This window comes from Salminus brasiliensis, chromosome 9 (assembly GCF_030463535.1).
Source record: "Salminus brasiliensis chromosome 9, fSalBra1.hap2, whole genome shotgun sequence".
In the NCBI taxonomy this organism is placed as follows: Eukaryota; Metazoa; Chordata; class Actinopteri; order Characiformes; family Bryconidae; genus Salminus; species Salminus brasiliensis.
In genome coordinates this window covers 25,829,582-25,842,477 of record NC_132886.1, presented here as the reverse complement: position 1 = coordinate 25,842,477, position 12,896 = coordinate 25,829,582, and positions in this window count along the sequence as shown.

Here is a 12,896-nt window from a genome sequence, read left to right as displayed (position 1 = left end):
GTTTTGTTTAGTTCTTCCTTATCCCTTGTGATTGGTGCTGCATTTCTGTTTTGTTTATGGTTTATTGTTATCAACTCCCCAGGGTCAATTCCTGGGGCAGCAGCAACATACGTTACAGAGTGTGTCAGAGACTGTTGGTCGCCTGGTGCAGCAACAGGGGAAGCTCCCCTGTCCCCCTAGCCCCCTAGTCCTGGTTTTCTTTAATAATCACCCAACCGGCACTGACCAGGCGAAGATCGCCTTTCTCGTATCCCGACTCGCTGGAAAAGCTCTGGACTGGGCCACAGTGAGAAGCCCCTCTCGGACTACTTGAAGCAGTTCAAGGTGGTGTTCCAACACCCCCGAGAGGGGCTCACTAAGGGCGATCTCCTGCTGCGGATGGAGCAGGGCTCCAAGCCGGCAGCCCAGTATGCGTTGGAGTTCAGAACGCTAGCCTCTGGGAGCGGGTGGAACCAGCCGGTCTAGGTGGCGCTGGTCCGCAACAGACTTAATCCGCGTCTGCAGTGGGAGATGGCATGCCGGTGTGAGTCGCTTGAGCATGACGAGCTTATCGCGCTCGCTTTTAGGTTGGACCAGCTTCTGGGTCATCCTACTAACCCCAGGTTCTCAAAAGCTGGGGGTTCAGCGGCCAGGCCGGGAAGGCAGACCGGTCCGGCTGTCCAGAGTAGAGAGCTACTCGCTGGTTCAGAGGGGCGAACCGCCCTGACGTCGTCGGCAGGAACGACCTGCGAGCCCATGGAAGTGGGTGCCCGGGGCCTCACACAGGAAGAGCGCAGGAGACGGAGCCGAGAGGGACTCTGCTACTACTGCGGGGCTGTGGGGCCTGGAAGCAAGGCCTGTCCTCGACGACTCCCATTGAAATCCTGCCTATTCACAGAGGACCGCAAGGAAGAGTCTGCCCGTCCAGGGACTCGTTTCCCGGTCGATCATGTTGCCAGTCAGGGTTTCCTACCTGAGCCAGGCTCTTGTCATTTCAGCACTGATCGAATGTGGAGCGGAGGGCAGCTTCCTGCGAGCTGACAGTGCACAGCGTCTGCGGATCCCGACCGTGCCGCTCCCGAAGCCCCTCCGCGTCACCGCCCTAGATGGACAGCCCATGGGTCTTCGGCCCATCACTCACCGTACTGAGGGATTTTGTCTCGCCGTGAGCTTCCTCCACCAGGAAGTGGCGTCCCTGCTGGTTCTACCTGTCTCCGAGCATGAGATACTAGGTCTGCCCTGGTTGAGCCAGCATAACCCTCATATCTCCTGGCCTGAACGAGAGATTGTATCCTGGTCCCCTTATTGCCGTGACAAGTGCCTTACCCTAGCTCCCCTTAGGGTCATGTCTACCTCCGTAGAGAGCCCCGAGCCCGAAAACACGGTAGTCCTTCCACCGGAGTATAACGACATGCAAGATGTGTTCAGTAAGTCCAATGCCGCTAAGCTTCCCCCCCATCGCCCTTACGATTGCGCCATAGATCTGGTAGAAGGGGCCATTTTACCCAAAGCCAGGATCTACCCCCTTACAGGGGAAGAAGAGAGGGCAATGGAGGACTACATTTCAGAGGCTTTAGCTCAGGGATACATCACTCCGTCCAAGTCTCCGGTGGCTTCGGGGTTCTTTTTTCATCAGGAAGAAGGGGGGTGGGTTAAGGCCATGTATAGATTATCGGGCACTCAGCGCAATCACCAATAGGTACCCTTTTCCTATGCCGTTGGTGCCTTCCGCTCTCGAGCAGCTGCGGGGAGCCCGGATATTCACGAATTTGGATCTCCGCAGTGCGTATAACCTGGTGCGCATCAGGGAGGGTGACGGCGTTCATGACCACCAGGGGACATTTCCAGTACCGGGTTATGCCGTATGGGTTAGCTAACGCCCCCTCCGTCTTCCAGGCTTTCATAAATGACGTCCTGAAAGACTACCTCGGACGCTTCATGGTGGTCTTTCTGGACGACATTCTAGTGTACTCCCCCGACCTGTATACGCACATCTGTCAAGTTCTGGTCCTGGCGAGGCTTATGGACCTAGGCGAGGCTAATGGCGCTCTGAGAGTGGCGTCATTGGTTAGAGGGTGCTGCCTTCCCCTATCCTTGTATTAACGGATCACAAGAATCTAGAGTTTTTGAGAAATGCCAAGTGTCAGAACCCCTGACAAGCTAGGTGGTCCCCCTTCTTCGCCAGGTTCAGATTTACGATCTCGTATCGTCCGGGCTCCCTCAATACCAAAGCGGGCGCTCTCTCTTGTATTCACCAGTCTGCGGATGAGGGAGAGACCGCTCCAGCATCCATCCTGCCGTCGGGTGTCATCGTCGCGGCAATTCAGTGGGACCTGGATACTGAGATAGACGAGGCCCTCAAACGCACCACCGTGCCCCCATCATGCCCTGTGGATAAGGTCTACGTCCCGGGGGCTTTCAGGGAGAAGCTCATCGGTTGGGCTCATGCTTCTCCGGCATCGGGTCATCCAGGTGAGGCCCGCACATACTATCTGCTCTCTCCCAAATATTGGTGGGAGGGGATGAGGGCAGATATACATCGGGTAGTGGCATCATGCAGTGAGTGTGCTCAATGTAAGACCCCGAAGACGCTCCCATCGGGGAAGCCCATGCCGCTATCCGTTCCTGAACGTCCGTGGTCTCACCTTGCTGTCGACTTCATTACCGACCTGCCTAAGTCTGAGGGGCACACGGTGGTGATGACTGTAGTGGACCGGTTCTCAAGAGGGGTTGGGTTCATACCATTCTCTGCATTGCATTGCAGACCTCTCAAGCCCTGGTAGACCACGTCCTCCGGAATTTCGGGATTCCGAAGGACATAGTATCTGACCGGGGGCCCAGTTCATGCCTAAGGTATGGGGTGCCTTCTGTGAACACCTGGGGGTGAGTATAAGCCTGTCCTCGGGTTAGCACCCTCAGTCTAACGGCCAGTGCGAGCGCACTAACCAGGAGCTGGGGAAGTTCTTACGGCTGTACTGCCATGACTACCCCAGCAACTGGTCTCGGTATCTGGTCTGGGCCGAGATGGCCCAGAACTCACTGAGGTGCGCAACCACTGGCCTGACCAGATACCAGTGTTACCTAGGCTACCAGCCTCCGCTGGCCCCCTGGACTGCCACAGAGACCCAAGTCCCAGCAGTGGATGCTTGGATGCGTCGCAGCGAAGCCCAAGGCCCAAGCGGACCGGCTTGGAAGTTTATGTTTCTGAGTAACGGTATTGGCTCAGCCCCGGCAGTTCCTTTTGTTTGCCCAGTATTGTTTGTCACAGTTTTGTTTAGTTATTCCTTATCCCTTGTGATTGGTGCTGCATTTCTGTTTTGTTTATGGTTTATTGTTATCATTATTATCATTGTCAGACCGAGTGGATCATGACATTACCTCCCACTTTTTCCACTTTTCACTTAGTAAAAAAGTTTAAAATCATGAAGACCTTGACCTTGAGACACACCTCATCCTTCATACCAAAGTCTTCTCCAAATGCACTTCACAGTCAAGTTAGACTGTTAGACTCAGCCATGTCACTCCACTGCTGTGTTCCCTTCACTGGCTTCCTGTAGGTGCTTCCCGCATCAGATTCAAAACCCTACAAAGACAAGAACAGACCAGCTGGTCTATACTTAATGGCAATGGTCAAAAGCCGATCCGCACCTAGAGCCCTTCGAGCTTCAAGTACGTCTCGGCTCGCCCCGCCATCCTTCAAAATCCGCGGAAGACAAGTGTCCAGACTTTTTTCTGTCCTGGCACCGAAGTGGTGGAAGGAGCTTCCCCTAGGTGTCCAAGTGGCAGAGTCGCTTGCTGTCGTCTAACGCAGACTGAAGACCCACCTCTTCCGAGAATACTTGGACGAATAGCAGGGTACTCTGTCACCTTATTGACTTGTACTTAGTAATGTCTAAAGCTTAGAGGTATCTTTGAACTATTAGTCTATTCTAACTAGCTGACGTTTTTCTTTGGTAAATAGCAAAGCTCTTGTGTAACTCTGGATAAGAGCGTCTGCTAAATGCCATAAATGTAAGTTTGTCTCATGTCATTACATACAGCTGCTGCTGAAGTCACACACACTCTTTACCAAGGTGCTCCACATCAGTCACTATTGTCAGACATTAAGGTAAATCATGGCTTCTTCAACTGCTGCTCACACTCAACTTAGTGTGTGTGTGTTAGCCCCCTTAAAATTATGGACAGAGCTTTTAAATCTCTGTGGATTTTACCTGAACATGCACGCCTAACCCCCTGAGTGCCTCTGACATGCCCTCATGACAGAGGCAAGAGACAGTCTGGCAGAGAGCTTTCTGCTTCAATGCCACTCTGTGGCTCTTTAAGTAATTTTGTGACATCTAGTGGATCTTCTGTATCATTGAACCTTTTAGAGTAATATGTGCCATAGAATGAATTTGTTGAGTATTTTAAATTGTTGATATATGTTTGATATATTATTAATAAGTATGCAACAGGGGAAAAGCCTAGATGCAGGAGGACAAGCTTGTTTACAACCCTGTTTTTTACCTCATAATGAAACACACTGACAATCCTTTCACATACCTTTAACTTATTATTTATCCACATCCCCCCACTGAAGTGAAGCTCTCCAGTATAACAGCTATCAACAGTACCATATTCATCCAAAATGTCCATCATGTTTTAGTGCTTTGCCAGCTTTGACCAGGGCTGGCAGGGTGTCTGTTAGTAGACTAGTAGGTTTTTTTTGTTTTGAATGACCGAATGGGTTTGTTATGCTGGATTTTGTTTTGAATGCAGACACAACAATGTTTGATGTTCATGGTATTCACTTCAATGTACTGAACTCTTCATATTCTACTACACCAAGAAATATACAGTTTACCATTGCCATAGGGCAGTTTTAATGCTGGTGGGTAATATAATGATTTTTTGTGGTTATTGCAATACATTTTGTTGTAATAAACACCATGCTTTTAGATATCAACAGCACACAAACTAGCATTATGTGAGAATTGGTATTGTTAATAAACCAATAAACACACAAACCTTTCCCCCTTCTCTGAGGCCAGGTTAATCAGCTTCACTTTGCCCCTGACTCACCCTCATTGTGTTCTCCTAAATCTTCTAGTACTGCCCGTTGCTCTGTTCAAAACATATGTTGGACAGATCTCTAATTGTTGACATCTTTCAAAATCCCTTCCCAGAATATGCAATTACAATCTTCTTTCGGAAGGCATCAGAGAGCTCTTTGGACATTACCATGGTAATAACACTTACTTTACCAATCAAGAGCAAGCCACACAAAATATCAGAGGTTTAAATAAAACTTAAAATAATCTCTAATGTTACTAATGTTCTTATCATCTGTAGCTAATTCAGTGCACCTGACCTAATTGTAAGTAAAAATGTGTGTGTGTGTGGGAGGGGGTGCATTTAAAGATATTCCCCAGTAAATCCTCACAAACTTTCTTGGCAACTGCCTATTTAACTTCAAGCAACTCCAATTTCATAGAGCTGTAATTGTCTATATTTTTTGTTGGCTTTAATCTTCTGCTGACATAAGCAATTGGCTAAATTTTACCCCTTGCTTTTGTGATTGAATAGCACCCAGTCCACCATGACTGGCAACTACTTCCAAGATGGGAGGGCTTTTGTAAGCTAATACTTACTATAATAACAACTACTATAATAATATATAATAATATAATACAAATACTATAATAACTATAATAATAACTACAAATAAATATGTGTTTCAGATCTTGGAAGGCTGACTTATGTGCTGCATCCTGCAGATAAAATGGGTAAAGATGACAGGGGAACCTCTTTTCTTTGGACCACTTAACAGGCCCTTAACACCAGCCAATGTAGACGGGGCTGCCAGGTTAGCAAAGCCCTTGCCAAATGCATAATAATGGCTACTGTGTCAGGCCCTCGTTATAGCGCCCTCACTCTGGGGCGATCCTGGGTTGCCACCCACAGGCCCATATAAGGACTTCCGCCTCGTTTGTGTTTATTTTGTGTTCACAGGTTGCACCTGGTACTTGAAGCATTTAAGGGGCCTCTCTCCAGCCTGTAGTTGCCGTGAATTAAATCTCTACGTGTTTGTGGCGTGATCCTGTTAGCTGACGTCTTGGTCAAGCTGTCTTCAAGTCTAGTTCTTGAGGCAGTTCCATTACGTCACGTCCAGTTCATGCTCCCCGGTGGCTATAGCTCACAAGGCAGTTCCACGGCACACTCAGGTTAGGCTTGCCCTGTATCTCGTTTGATAACTGGTTTTCCAGTTATCGCTGGATTCACATAGAACATTGATCTAGTACTCACTTCTAGTTTCCCCTTTGTATCTCCTAAGCTTGGCTTGTCGCTGCTTTCTGTTCCCCCCTTTTGTATTCCCAAGCTAGGCTTGAGGAAACCACATACCCCACACCCTTCACTTATCTCTTGCATTTAAAAACATTAGCCCATGCCACTGTAACCCCAAGATGCTATTCAGTGGTGGAAGAAAAAACAATTACATCATCCAAGTACAACAGTACTGACAATTATTAAATAAAAAGCCAACATACTGTACAGAAGTCAGTTTTATCCTTCTTGTATATTTTTCCAGCCTCCACAACAGAAAATCCCTAAAGTAAAACATAAAGCAGTTAAAAAGTTAAGACACCAGCTAGTGTTAATCTGAGTTGCCCAGGGACAACTGATTTGACAATGAATTAACCTAAGTTCTTCTGCTCCTCCTCCTCATTTTTCCCATTATGTGTTATGACATCATTCAAATACATTGCTAATTTTGATTTTCTTTGAACTATAAAAGAACTATAAGAAGTTCCATAAGAACTTCTTCCAATTATCTCATCCATTCAATTAAAATTATAAAAGTATACCAAATAAAAGATAATCCCTTCATGCTGGCCCTCCTAACACTTCTGGTCCTAAGACCTTAACTGTGCTGATAGTGTACATGTCTACCAAGGCACCATTAAATACACCTGTTACCAAAGCTGTGTAATGAGTTACTTTACTATAGCTTTACTATAGTCTTATTCAGAGCTAAACAGGCCCATACACATTTTCAGCATGAAATAACAATAACTCTAGCTCACACAAACACAGAGTAGGGTTGGGATTGTCTTGGGCTGCTTTGCTTCAGCAAGACCTGGATTACTTGAATAAACCTTGAATTCAGCTCTCTATCAGAAATTTGTGAAATTTGTGGCCCCACCCCAATTCTACAAATGTGGTTGTGCCAGAATTCCTTCACTGCAATGTAAAATATTCATCCCAAGCCTGGCACAACCAGTTATTAGGTCAATTACGTTTTAGGGCAATTACTTTTTTATATTAGAAATAATAAAGGTTTTGTACTCATGTTGTCTTTGTCATATTAAAACTGGTTGAATATCTGAAGCACCTTTCTTTACCTGTAAACAGGCAAAGAAAAAATAAAACAACACTTTATATGCAGTCTATTGAAATCCATGTTAATGCAGGACTTTGTTAATCTGCAGTATTAACAATGTATGATAAAGCCAAAGAGTCCATACGAATCTCTGATAACTAATCACCTTATCGCCTGTGTGCTTCTTTTTTCATTTTCTCTCTTATTTGTTAAAAGGTTGCTTTGGCAATCCATCCATTTAATGCCTGTTACTGCTTATACATTTACCAACACAGACTCATGTGACATTCCTGCCTGATGACACATGCAGTGAGAGACTGATGTAGTAAATGTGCACAATGCCCTTTCTACAGTCACTAAATCCAAGCACAAGTGCTCACTGGAGACTCATTTGTGACACTTGGAAATGCCAGGCGTAAGGGGCTTTACGTCTCACTGTCCGTTTGTGATCTGATCATTTAAAGCAGATGTTGTTTTCAAGGGTAAAACACGCTTTGGAGCTAGCCAACCTGATCTCATAAAGGATTTATCTGTTTGTTATTTACATTTACTTAAATTGTGTGGACCCAGAAACAGAATCAACAACAACAAAAACAAAATAATTAGAAAACATAATTGAAGCTTGTTTTTAGTTTGGACTTAAACATAACAGTGCATTGGTAGTTTAAAATTTTTAAAAAGGGTTCTAAACAATTTAGCACCTGTCAGCCCCTCTGTATCTCGCTCTACCCTGGGGCGATTCCGAGCCGCCGCCCAAAGGCCCAAATAAGAACTTCCTACTTGTGTTCATGTTTGGTTCATTGTGTTGATTCATGTTGATTGGGTTCATGAGTTACATCTGGGATTGGGGGGTATTTAAGAAGCCTTGACACCGCCATTTGGTGCCAAGAATTGTATCGTTTAGGACCTTGAGGTTGCCCAAAGGCCGTACTGTTAGAGGTGTGTTGAGGCCAGCTTCTGCTCGGTGTTCTCATTCAGGAGCAGGTCACCCTGCTATCCACGTTTTCTGCGAGGCTCGCTCGCTCACAGTTTGGATTCTCTGGCTACCCATGTCCCAGCTAGGTGACCCTTGCTCACGGCAGCGCTCTGCGGTTCTAGGTTTGGTCGGCCTAGCCGTTCTTGCTCAGTAGCTGGTCCCCCCAGCTCAACCCCCAGTCCCAGGTTCGTTTTTAGTTCACCCTCTTGTTTTCCACATTCAGGGTTTTGTTGATCACCATTGTTCATGGTTTGCTGCTTTTTTGCCTCACTTCCCCCCTTTTGTTTATCATATTGCATTAATAAATCTGCTTGCTTTGAAGCCATCTTTGCAAGTGTTTGTCCTATCTTGGTCTGGACTAGCACGCCATGACAGCACCCCATACTTCTAGGAACATAGGCTAAACAAAATAGTGGTGGTTGTGTGGTCAGAGGTTTACATACACCCATCGAGGAAAATCAAATTTGATGAAACTTGAACTACCCAATGACCTTAAACACATGCTCTTAAACAAACATTTTTATTTTGACACAGACTGTTGCAGTCAATTTATTCAATTCCAAATTTGGTTTATTAGCAAACAGCCGTGTGCAAAAAAGCAGCCAAACAAGAACAATTTAAATAGCTCAACACTAATTAATATAACACGTGGATTCTCCAATCTCCACTCTCCAGTCTCAGAATTATTCAACCCCTTCATGACAAGCATCTTTAGTACTCTTTTAGTAGAGCATCCTTGTGCTGTGCTGTGCTCCAAAGAAATGCATAGCCATACACCTGCTTTTAACAGCGTTCCAGAGGAATCTTAGCCCCTTCACTATGTGCAATGGCCTCCAGTTTGCCAATATTGTTGGGTTTGCGTACTGCCTTATTCAAAACCCAGCAAAGGTTTTCTATGGGGTTCAATGTCCTGTTGGAAGGTCCAATGATGCCCAAGCTTCAGCTTTCAAGCCACCGCATTGCTTCACTGTAGGCAGGGTGATTTAAAGAAGTATATTCTTACTTATTCTCAAAGACATTAAAAGCCCAACATTGACATTTTGGTCCATGATGAAATTTCTATATACTATATAATTTCTATATAGCTATATACTGTGGTGTAGGTGTTGTGAAACCACTGCTGTCAAACATGTTACACACATCCATTGTGTATCCGCAAAAAAAAAATTGATGTTTGTTCCTCTGATTGGCTGAAGGACATGTAATTAGTCAAGCTGAGTGCAGACAGACATGATTCATTATATATTTTTATGCTTGTAGGGAAAAGGTGCCTAGCAGCAGTTCTATAGATATAGGAAACATCTTGCTTATTGAAATGCTAGCTAGTGTACGCTTACTCATTAAGGTACAAAACTGATGTAACTCTGTCTTATACATAATTAGGTCATTTGATCCCTTAATGTGCTCTTTTGTTTTCCTTCTGCTTCCAACCAGTGGCATAGTTAATATTATTGTTTTAATGTTTTTTTTTGCCCCATGGTAACACAATTAAAAATCAGAAGACCTTCTAAAGACTGTGACTTATTTAGCGAGGGGCATGGACTAACCTAAAAAGAAGATTCGTTTGATTTCAGGTTGTTTTTTTAAGGTCCTACTGACATTCAGAGGACAAAAAGACTTTTTTGGTTGTCCTCATTGTAACATAAGCTACTGCCTGAATCTGTCTGAACTTCTAGTAGAGACAAGCTGTTCAATGAAGTGCTGTAATGAGGTAGAGGAGAAAGATGGGGAAATTTAGAGTAATACTTTGCTCAATTACACAACCCTACCATTTAACTGTGGAAATCTTATTGTCTGACATTTATAGACTAGTTAAATGTAAGATGGGCACAAAGACACACACACACTCAGACACTATTTAATTAAATACACTCAGGTACACAGCAGCATATGTGCCAATGAGCCATTGTTTGACATGCAAGCACAGGTTATTGCACTGGATCAGATGTGCTGTTCATGTCACTGACTGGTACAAGTCTATAACCAACGGCTGTAAAATAATAAGTGGCAATAACAAACAGACAGAGGGAGTGGGAGTGAGAGAGTAAAAGAAAGTATTTAGTACAAAGTTTACAACAATAACAGCAAATTACAAAATGAACAGCAGCAAAACAAGTATCTTATTAATTAATAGCCCTGTAAAACAAAGGTTTAGCCCTTTTCTTAAATGTGCAGAGATCGTCAGAGAAAGTCATTGAGTAATTAGGAAGAGAGTTCCAAAGATTAGGACCAGAACAGGCTGCTTCTAAATATTTAACTCTTACCTTGCGTTCTGCAAGTTTGTCTCTTGTGGGTGTGTTTGAGGTCATTTACATTATCATGTGTGGACATGTACAAAGTCTAAAGTGCTGGTTTTTTATTATTAAATTTGTGTATTTAATAACTAAATTCAAAACGAGCCTCTCTTCCAGGTTTAGCACACACTGTTTGGTAGAACAGAAGATAGGGACCTTGGACTGGTGACCCTTGTCTACAATTGGTTTAAAGAATTTGTTGAAGCCAACCATTTAGAATGTCACTTCAAATTTATTTGCATAAATAAGAAAATTTCAACTTCATGGCTAATTTCGAATCATGGCTACAAATCACATACTCTCATAGGAAAAGACTTGTCACTTGTTGGTCTGTTGCTTGTTTTGCATGATTTCATGGTAGTTTGACACACGCTCTTCTGTTGTGATTCATTGCCAGGTCTTTACTGCAGCTGCCCTCAAATCTATCTATCTATCTATCTATCTATCTATCTATCTATCTACCTGTTTATCTATCTATCTATCTATCTATCTATCTGTTTATCTATCTATCTATCTATCTATCTATCTATCTATCTGTCTATCTGTCGGTCTGTCTATCTATCTGTCTCTCTGTCTATCTACATTCATCAGCAGTCACATCATCAATAAACACCAGTGACCCAGTTCAACTAGCAGCCATACATCCGTGCTATAACTGTGCCTCCACCATGTTTGACAGATGATATGGTATGTTCTGGACCATTAAGCCTTCTTGGCATTTTTCCATATTTAAGCTAATCTATTTTTTATCTGTCCAAAGACTCTCTTGAGTGTTACCAGTGGTTTACATGAATGAACTGAAACCCTCTGCATTTAAGTTAATAGAAGACAACTTAGTAAAGATTTGATGAGGACACAGTTAACCAATGCATCTGGTTGAGGACAGGTATAATATAAATATAATGAACATTTTTGTGTGTGTCAGGAATCTTGCCACAGCATTTTTCAACCCCTGCAAGCTGCATATAGAGCACTTTGGTAGGCCAGAATAAAGCGCATTACAGTAATCCAGGTGTAATGACACAAGACGTGTATACGTTTCTCACTATCAACTAATGAGAGTACAGAATGTGACTGAGAGCAAGTATAACAGCATTGTGTACTAGGTCATTACAGACAACAACATTAAGACCACAACATATCAGTACACTAGCAATGTGGTCAGATCCATTAAAACTCTTAGCCAGAATGAATTAAGCCTGTCTCTCTGAAAGCATCTTTTAATGAATAAAAATATGAGATAAATATAGTCTTATCAGTTGCATGCCAGGAATCTTCATTTAGGCTCATGCTGCTGTCGGGATATGGTCAGTGTCTGCGGTATTAGATTCAGGTTATCTCCTGGTGTGGTTTGCTTTCGGGGAAGAAGGTTCATGCCCTGTTCTCCAGAGACAGACAGATCTCTCCATTAGCAGGCTGGAGAAGACCATGCCAGGCAGCAGCATGCTTTGTCCCATAGATAATGTGCTGAGTCATTATTTATTATTCTCTGGTCTGTACTGTGTTGTGTTGTCTGTCTGCACTTGTTTGTTTGTGTTGCACTTGTGTCTTGTATGCACTGTCTATGTTGCACCATGGTCCTGAAGGAACGTTGTTTCGTTTCACTGTGTACTCTGTATGTAGTTGAAATGACAATAAAACCCACTTGACTTGACTTGACTTGACTTGAGTTCCTTGTAGAACGGAATAGTAATCATTATCATCATTTATTTATTTTAAAAGAAAGGAGGGGGAGAGCAAATCTGAATCAGCAAATCTCAGACTGTGACCAAGGAAAAAGTAGATCCCTTCCCTCAAGTATATATGTGATTAGAACAATACAGGTACAAATCTATCCACATGTTGTTTGGACACAATGAGCATAAAGACTAGTAATGACCCATCTCTGTGCCAATAACCCAACAGTCACCACATCATAATCACTCAGGGTGCACTGATTTCTCTGAAACGCTAGATGGCATGCATTGTCCAGTGGTGTGAAGTGTCCACAGGGACGCAGCCAGGGAAAGCATTCACTGTTTTAATTCGTTCCTCGAAGTCTTCACTTCCCATCCTGAAATCGCACAGCCCTGAAATATATACGTCACATGACGTCAGAGTGGGTGATTCAGTCTGAGCTGGAGTGGATCACAAACTTCCTCATGGATGTAAATCCTCCGGGAACAGCTCAACCTGAGTGCTAAAAATACAATCCCTCACTAAGCACACAGCGCAAGACCCTGAGCCCTCGTCTAGATGGAGCAGCTCAGAGCCACATATTCAATACAACAGACATTAGTGTCTATTA